We start from the raw sequence: 10,247 nt of genomic DNA, 5'->3' as shown, positions 1-10,247 counted from the left end.
CCACCCAGAGCTCCCAGGTAATAAACCACTTTTCCTTCATAAAACTGGCATTTTGGTTTGGTTTGAATTTATACAGTGTGATTTGTATGACACAGTCTCTGTGAGTTCTAATATGTTTCAATAATATTTTGTACAGAAAATATTTTTCCCTTAGAGTTATCTAACATTTCTCTTCCTTACAATTTTTTTCCTCCTTCGCACAAATATATGAGGCTTGGGGAAGAGGGTTGTGATAAAGACATCATATTAGGATCAAGTGTTACAAAGTGTCTCTCATTTTCTTTAAAGACAGCCATTTTCTACACATAACACAGAGTTTCTTATGGTCTCTACATTCTGGATGAAGAAGCACTTCTAATGAGGGTTGAGTGGTGCACTTATCTAGAATTATATAAATATGTCATCAGGACTCATTTTATTTTTATATACCTCTTGCTGAATTAAAGAGTTAGGGTTCTCTCTAGGCCTGTGATCTATCTATGTCTAGGCCTGTGATCTATCTATGTTCAGGTTGTTGCTCACTTTTTTTAGTGGCAAGTGTGATTTCCATCACCTGGAATACATCCCACATAAAACAAAAAATGTATTCCATAATTGCAATAGAACTTTTGCCAATATGACACCAGTATATCTTAAGAATGCCATTATTACATATTGCAGTGTTTATAGCTGGAGATACTGAGGATTTTGTTTCTCATTCAGCTTTCCTTTCAGTCCCTTGAATATAGTCACTATTCATAAAAATTCTGTGTGGAAACAAGAATTTTACTGCTCCATGACATAAGTAAGAAGTATCTCCAGCACTAATGCACTACCCTCAAGCTGTGTGATTTAACCACAACTTTGAAAATGATCTATAATGTTGAATGGGGGATTATAGACTCCATTTGGCCAATGAATCAACAAAATAACCAAATAGTAGTAGTGACAATTTTACTTCCTCAAGCTGGTATCATTTCTCTAAATATATTGTTATTGTGCTTCTATTTAAATTCCATATGTGTGTGGGTGTAAAAATTATTTGATTCATTTCATAATTTCATAAATGAATACTGTGATTATATTATTTCCAGTCTTTCTCCTCCTGACTCCAATATATATCACATATACTCCATTCACACTCTCATTGATTAAAAGTTTTACTAATTTGTAATGAATTATGTATACATATGAATATTTACATAACTACACCACACTGTGTAATTTATGTGTTTATCCTAAGTATGTGTTCACTGTGACTTCTTAATATTGATTGGCCTATTGGGGGCTTGTTTTTGGAAAATACTGATTTTTCCCTCATTTACTAGCCATTAGTTGCCTTTAGCTTTACAGCTAAAAATGGGATCTTGAGAGATATTACCATTTGCATGACAATTTGTGGTATCATTGTGCTAACCTATTAAAGGTATTCATGTTGCTGAAATTTCATGGCTGCAGCCAACATAACCTTCCCTCACAGGAAATATCTTGTTACTCAGGCTATTTTAACTTTTCTCGTGTCATTTTAAAAAGATCTCTGAGTCTTTGGACTATGGTGAAAGTTTTAGATTCATCAATAGGTGTTGGACACACATTAATTTCAGTTGTTATTTCCATTTTGGCCAGTTGTGCAATTCTATAATATACTTTTTATGCTGCTAAATTAAGATTTTTTTTTGCTGAGAGGTAAAGCTAAACTTAACTGTAGATATAATGAGAACTATTTAGAACACAAAACCAATCTGTTTCAGGAAATTGATGGGGGTAACTTCCCCTATAGAGACTACGTTCTCTCCAACTATGGGAAGTTGGTGACATTTTAGTTATCAGGAATAAATTTTCTTGTTGTCCATGATGTCTTCATTCATCCCCAAAGATATCTTTAAAAAGCCAGATATGGCTTTAAGCATTGAGGACATTAATTCCTTGATAACAACAAAGATTTGGCAACAATTAATAGATGAGATAATTGGGAAAAATCATGATATTTACATAGAAAATCCATGTTTCCACTAGCTGCTCTATTTACTTTAACACGTCATGGTGGAAAGGAGAAGGCTATCTTCACATCTGAAAAACAAAAGCATTCACTTTATTACCTAAATAATGTAAGAAATTCTTATGGAACTTACTGGAAAGTTATGGGGATCTTGATTTAAGTGTGAGATGAAATATATGAGAGTCCTCTGTGCTACTTTTGTCCCCTTTACTATTGTGGGGGATAATAGTGTACCAGCATAGGCACTTGTTCATTTCCTAAAATTTCTGTCTTTTGTTCTACAGTTGTAGTAACTGGAGGAACACAGAGGACAATATCAGAACTAGGGAGAAAGAAGACTAAATGGTTCTACAGAAGGAGCAGCAATGTGGTCCTAGGTTCTTTCTGCAGCACTTGAAGAGTATGTCCAAGGAAAAAATACATTTACCTGTCCAAATGGGACTTAGGAGTTTCACCACTGTTGTATCTCTATTTGTAAGATGGCTAAAACTTGGAAGATCAATGGATTTGTACAACACAGATCCAGATACTAGGCAAGTTCCTGAGAGTAACAAGCAGAAGTAAAGTTGGATGTACCACTTTGATTGGAAAATTTTAAATGTGTGTGCCTCCTTATGTTTTAATATTTACACTTTTGTGCAAGAAAACCAGTGGCTGCAAATAACAGCATGATATTATTCTTTTTCTCTTGGATGCAAGCTTTGTTTTCTGTTCCATCATGCACTGGCCATTTAAAGGTTTGTTTCAATTTCTAATGTTGTATCATCTGTGGAAAAACAATCATTCCGAAAAACTGCTTGTGGTGCTTATCCCAAGCAGTTTTTCGGAATGATTGTTTTTCCACAGATGATGTGACATTAGAAATTATTTAAGGTTGCTAGAATTGAATCAACCAATAATTTTAGTATATCCCCTCCAAGCAACAGAGAGGACCAACATACATAACTAGAACCAATCGATCCTGAAGATTCAGAAGAGTTAGAAGTGAAATGCTGAAGACATATGTGAAGATTGCTGTTCTGTGAGTAGTTCTCTAAAATAGTCTTCCCATGATAAGAAGTGATATGTATGTACTAACTATATTCACTTTATTCCTGTTCTACACTCTATTTTTCCAATTTAACATTCTTCCCTTAGCATACTTCTACACTGGTTTATATAGTTATGGTTTATCCATAAATGAGAAAATGCTATTATAATAATGTTAAATTGTATACTAGCAAACTTTTATATGGATTTCCATAGATTCCTCTAGTGTGATCTTTTTTGAAACTATCATCTTTTCTCCCAAGTTAGATAGCCTCTAATACTATGGCTTAGATACTTCCTTATTGAAACTCATACCTCTCTGGGACTTCATTCTCTGTGAAAGTTACTTCATCAGTGTTGAATATTAAGCTTCATGGACCTATAGTAAAATGTAACAGAAAGTATGGATTTTTAATGTTCTACTTACTTTGAAACCTGGGTAGTCATATGTAAGTAATAGGAGATCAATGGCAGATTATCATGTATGTAATATATTGGTGGTTAAATTGTACAGGAGCAGTAAGCTACATGCAAGAAATTTTTGTTGGCAGGTCATACACTTAATGCAGTGATACAAGTTGTATTGTCAAAGAGATAGCATTTGTTTCCTAGAAAGACATTCAAGCTTCTCATCTTGGAAGCTAGAATTGTGATGAGCCCCAAATGTGATCATTTGAAGAAATACCAAACATGCCAGTTATTTGTGTCTCATAATTCTAATTGTTTCACTTAGAATTCTGCAAATAATTCAACAAAGAAATATACTATAAGTCAGATATATGACCTCTTGAACAGTTTAGCTGTGCTAGCTTTTGAAATATCATCATAGAATTGTTTGTTGAGTATTTTTATGGCCACACTGAAGAGCAAGCAGATTCAAAACACTCTTATTTAGTATCAAGCATCCTTCTCCCTGTTACTATAGACAAATCAGTCCTAAATTAACATGGATTCTCAGAGGTATAGCATAGATATAATATCAATATTTACTTCACAATACATAAGAGTAATGGAATAAAAGTTATGAAGTAGCAACTAATATACTTTTATGTTTGAGACTCGCCTAAATTTAAGGAACTATATTAAAGTATCACAGGATGAGGAAGGCTGAGAAATAATGCCCTAGAATTCCTGACATGGTAGCATATATTTAATATGTATTATATGTTATCAATAATTCAATCAAGCCTATTGGGTCACTACTAATAGTTTTAGATATAGAATAGTTCAATTACAGAATGGCAAGACAACATTCAACCATCCTTGACATTCTGTTTCCATTTTGTTGAACATAGATTAATGTTATACAACCTATCCTGATTATAGTCCCCACTTCTATTCATATCAGGCAACTGCTGCAGCTTGAAAGAAAGCCCTCTTATTTGCATCTACTGAGTTGTGACTAAGGGAAAGCAAGAAGGAATTGGATCAGACATGAAAAGAATTGCTTCAGAGAATTACTGTCTTAAAAGAATGAACACGTTGTTGAAAGGATGGGAATACTAGGGAACATGAACATTTTTGGTTTTCTGTGAACACATATGAACAGTGTGCAAAAATATGGCTTATGAATTATTTAAGGTGTTCACAAATTTAATGAAATTCTTTTGTGGACTCCAAGCTAAATATTTATGCCTTACAGTATGAAAGAGCAGGAGACAAGTTAAATTGCTAGGTGCAAAACATTTGATGTGCACACTTATGAGAATGCAAATAATACACACAGACACACACATATACACACATATACAAATAAACATAGATATACATGAACATATGCATATATACACATAAATATGCTAAACATACACACATACCCCACAATCTTCTGATAAAAAGTATCAAGCTAGAATTAGCTTTTTGGAAACTTACAAAAGCTGGTGAAACAGTAACACTTCTTATCTCTGTCATGGTTATCATTGCTGTGATGTAACACCATGACCAAAGCATCTTGAGGAGGAAAGGGTTATGTTTATATATCACTGTTCATTATTGAAGGAAAGATCAGCACATGAACTCAAGCAGGTCTTCGAATAAATTAGTATACAGGTGATGGCTCCTGTATCTGGCCTCATATCTGGCCTCAGAGGGATAGGATGTGCCTAATCCTGCAGAGACTTGATTCAACAGAGTTGAGTGACAGGGACAGAGATGCCACTCAGAGACAAATAGGAAAAGGAAGAGGGGAGGAACTCTGAGAGAGATCTTTGGAGTAGTCAATATTTGGGATATATATAATAGTATGATATTATTTCCAAATAAGCTCCTCAGAATATTTGCACAGAAAAATTGCAAAAGGTTCATAACTGGATTGCATTTGACCACCCATGATTACAAGAAGCAGTCCCTGGACACAATGGAAGCTTTATTATAGGTAACAATTGTCACATACAGGCTCAAATCCACAGGCATTACTAGACAGTTTTCTCTGTTTTTAATTAGATCCAGAAACCAAAATATAACTACTTTATATTTTGGTCTTTTTCTTTATACTTCGTCTTTATTTTTATTCCCTATATAATAGGTAGTGAGAGGGAGAATAGATGTAGGAGCTTTGATGGAAAAATTTTCCTGGTAAGCACAGGCTCTTGCCTTCTTTATCAGTTTTGAGATCTCTCTCCTGATTGGTCCCAAACCTTTTATTTATTTTCCAACATATACTCAGCCAGTCAGAGTCAACCACAACTAAAGAAATCTATTCACATAAAATTATTTCCAGTAATGCTCCTGGTTTATGTCTAGCTCTTAGCAAGTACCAGTTTCTTCCTGGATATTGACTACCAGCTGCTTTTTGGAGAGAGAAGAGTGCTTGGGGAACCAGCAGATGAAAATGAAAAGAGAAGCCAAGCTTGGTCAGGTAACTTGCTTTGATTCTTCACATACTCTGTACAAAACTGCTCTTGTTTGCTATGTAAAGTATTTGTTATTGCTTCCTATCATTGTTTCAGTTTTAAGATCTATCATTCAGGATTCAGCCTTGGAGTTCTTCTTCATCTGCAAGGATTGATGTGTTAGGTCAGCATTCAGTATCTGAAAGAAACAAGAGACATGCTGCTCCCTTCCCTGCTTTTGGAGATCATATCTATGAAGGATTTTTATATTAGAACAGCACTACTCACTTGGCACTATGAGAATTTCTTGAACATGAGACTTTCTCGAACATTGTCTGACAGCACCTTACCTAGTATTTCACTGCCCTCTGAGATTACTAAAACCCAAACAATGCAATTCTTGGTTGTTATTATCTTGCTAACATCAATGGTGACAGATATTTTACATTACATTTCAATCCAAATTCTAAAATTAGGTTTAGGTTGTTATTGTTGGGAACAAACATAGTTTTTTATGTTCATACTTACACATCTGCTTACTTCATTCTTTACAGATAGTCAAAGCAAACAATGTAGCAGAGGATGGCCTAGTTGATTATCAGTGGGAGGAGAGGCCCTTGGTCCTGTGAAGGTTCTATGCTCTAGTGTGGAGCAATGCCAGTGCCAGGAAGCAGCAGAGGGTGGTTGGTGAGCAGGTGAGGGGAGAGGGAATAGGTTTTTTTGTTTGTTTGTTTGTTTGTTTTTGTTTCTTTTATTTCAAGAGGGGAAACCCAGAAAGAAGGTATCTTTTGAAATGTAAATTAAAAAAATCTAGTAAAAAAAGTATAGTCAAAGCAAAGAATTCACATATACTCCAATGACAAAGCTTAACATAAAAAAATTTCTTTCTTTTTGTTTTTTACTTTGGATCTTAATGTACTAAGGTTTCCAGCCACCACCAGTTTCTATGTATGTATGTTAGTTAAGTTGTATTGCTCTGTTTTAATTACTACTTAGTATCACTACACATTTTTTAATTCATGTTTATTAGATATAATCCTGTCATCGTTGTGTGTTGTTCTGTCATACTTTTATAAAATTAAAGTATTTGTACTTGTGCATAATCTAGGAACATTAGTTTCATTTAATTTTATCTAAATATTGACATATGGAAGAATCAATTGATGCTAAAAGTTTGAATCTATCATGGTATATCATATCTGGATTATAACTTAATTTTGCATTTTATTAGTTTTGTAGTTATTAACAGTTATTAAGAACAGAAAATGTTCATATCAAAGTCTTTGTCAAGTTTATCATCTCTATTGTTCTGGTAAATATATAGTTAACTATAGGGTTGTTCCTCAGGAATTTGTATTATTGTTCTGTCCAAAATATGTATTGTTTTGCTTTTATGTATCTAACATAGTGCTAAGCTTTGAGGATTTATCAGATTTTGGGCTCATTTAAGAGAAATTACTCAGCATCTGAATAACCAAGCATGGAATGTTAGTTGAAAATGGGTACAAAACAAAGGTTGAAGTAGCTCCTTGGTAGCTTTATTGTGTATTGCACAAGTGGTGCATAACAAGGTAACTGGAAATATTACAACAGCCTTTGCCTGTTGTTGTAGAAAGTACATACATATAACAGTAGATAATTGTTGAGGCCCTAATGTTTTAAATTGTGAATGACAGTGATAGAAATGAGTTGCCTCCATAGTAGTTTTACCTCAGCTTCCTTGGAAGAAGAATTAAATGAAAAAAAAGCTGTTATCAAATTTATTGTTTCCATTCCTGGACTGAATGAAAAGGAATAGAAATAAAGACCTTATTGGATTAAATATCCATTCTGGTGCAGGGAAGAATCAATGTGTTTTATTGTGAGTCATTTATATTAATACTTGTGAAAAAAAGAAGTTCTAGTCTCCAGGGAAGAAACACTTGGTATTGTTTGGATAAAAGTAAAATCCCCCACATTTGTGTTTATTCTCATAAGCTACTACTATATTCCATGTCTATTAATTCAGGTATCTATTCCTTACTATATTCCATGTCTATTAATTCAGGTATCTATTCCTTAATTTTTATCATTTGCCTCACATTTGTCTTCTATTCAGACAAAAATTCCAACTTATTTTCAATAATACTTTTCCAGAGACAATGCTATGAAAAATGTGCTTCGAGTTTCAGTAAACTGCTGTATTGAAAAATTCATGAGTCATTTATATAAGACTATCTAAAGCTCAGAGAATCTTGAGACAAGATGGAGCTAAAAAGGAAGGAAGAGGTATGAGAATAAATCAAGGTACTGCCTATTTCTCTATTCCAAATCAAACAGCAGCCATCTAGGGCAATCATCAGTGCCATCTGGTAAATAGGCACCCTAGCTGGGCTGAAAATTTGTTTTCATCCTCTCATTAAATGACAAGAAAAGGCAGGTGATCCACACTCTAGTATCCACATGCTCAGAAAATTTATTTTCAGGAAATGTACACTTACTGAGAGTAGCCTATTAAGAGGCTAGAAAATACAGACCAAGGATGAATATAGCAGCTTGGCTCTGTCATTTAATCTATAAGAAAATCACTATCCTTACTGGGTAATGATTTTCTGGGTAGCATTTATCTGAGTACACATAGCCCTGAAAATAAATTAAAAATGCTCTGTAACTTTTCCCAATAAACTCAGCAGTTACATAGTTTGAAAGTTGGTGATTGGTATATTGAATTGTTGTTTGAATGTTAAATGGGCAATGGTAGGCATTGAATTCAGCTCTATTTGCTGGAAAATTGGTTTTTAATTTTTCTTTGTTTTTAAGATTATAATACAGTTTTATTTCCCCTTTCTCTCTACCCTACCCTCCAGCATAATTTTATTGCTCTTTTCAAATACATTGATTATTGTCATTTAATTATATATATATATATATATACATATGTATATATACATATGTATATATATATATATATATATGTATGAATGTATGGCCATATTTTAAAGACATAAATACAGCCCTTTTAGTTTATATAATATTATATATGTATGATTTTAGGCCTGATCTTTTCTATTGTTGCTGAATAATCATTTGATCTTTTTATCTTTCTTGAAAACTGTAACTCTTGCTGTCAGCATTATTTAAGTGCATGAAATATATTTAAAATCAACTTTGGTAGTGTAATTACTGCAATTTCTAGAAGACATAATCGTACAGTGAAAGGCTCATGTTGTAGATTTTAGCATCTTTCTTGTCCATCTTTCATAATGACTCCTGGTATTTCTATACAGGAGATGTTTTTTCAAATTATTTGCTGGCTGTGTTCCACACTATGTTTTGATTTGTTGTGGTATTCTGCATTCATTTGTTAGATGATCTATGGGTATTTTCAGAAACATTTTTAGATCAGATATGAAATTTTCATTTAAAGAGTATGTGGTTATCTACACAATATATTTATTTATTATAGATATGTTTTAGGTAGAAATCTGATAATAAGATGATATTTTCCCTGTTTTGTTAATCTATATTTTCAAACTTTTAAATTTCCAGATCAAAACCATTTCTCTCTCCATTTAGTCCATCAGATCACTTGAAACCTGTTATGCTCCACCATATTACTCTGCTTATTTTTCACACAGGTAACTATTTCTTTTTAATTTTATTGTTCTTACAATTACCCTTGTATAGATGTACTGATATAATAGGTTGGATGGAAGAGTCTCCAAAAACACAAAACATTTGGCATCTGTCACTGATGGTCAAGATGACCACACTCATTATGAACTTTTCTAGTTCTGTCTGTCTATTATAAAATATTACTTTCTATTACTGTTTACATTGTATACTTATTCTATTTTCATAATACTTTCACCCACTGAGGCACAGTTATTTCAATTTCCTGTGTGTTGATAGTATAATACTAGTAAACATACTCAAGTAAGTAACCATACAGAAGGCTTGTGAGTACCTTTGGACATGTAAAAGGGAGTGATATAACTACACCATATGATATTTGTATTTAAATTTTTGATATCTTTGGTTACTGATTTTTTTTTAGATTTTTTTTATTTACATGTGAATTTCTCCATTCAGTTTCCCCTCCAAAAAACAAAGAGACAAACAAAAACAACAAAAACAAACCCCTGTTGCCTCCCCCTTCCCCATGCCTGCCACCCCGCCCTCTCCCACTTTCTGGCCCTGACATTCCCACTACACTGGGGCTCAGAACCTTCACAGGGCCACGGTCCTCTCCTCCTATTGATCGATTTTGAAATCCTCTACCATACACATGCTGCCTGAATAATTAGACCCCTCCATGTGCAGTCCTTGGTTGGGTTGAGACCCTGGGAGCTCCGAGGGTACTAGTTAGTTCATATTGTTGTTCTTCCTAAGGGACTGCAAACCCCTCAGCTCCATTGGTCCTTTCTCTA

The sequence above is a fragment of the Mastomys coucha genome, unplaced genomic scaffold (assembly GCF_008632895.1).
Source record: "Mastomys coucha isolate ucsf_1 unplaced genomic scaffold, UCSF_Mcou_1 pScaffold21, whole genome shotgun sequence".
Lineage (NCBI taxonomy): Eukaryota > Metazoa > Chordata > Mammalia > Rodentia > Muridae > Mastomys > Mastomys coucha.
Note: the sequence above shows the minus strand (reverse complement) of the source record.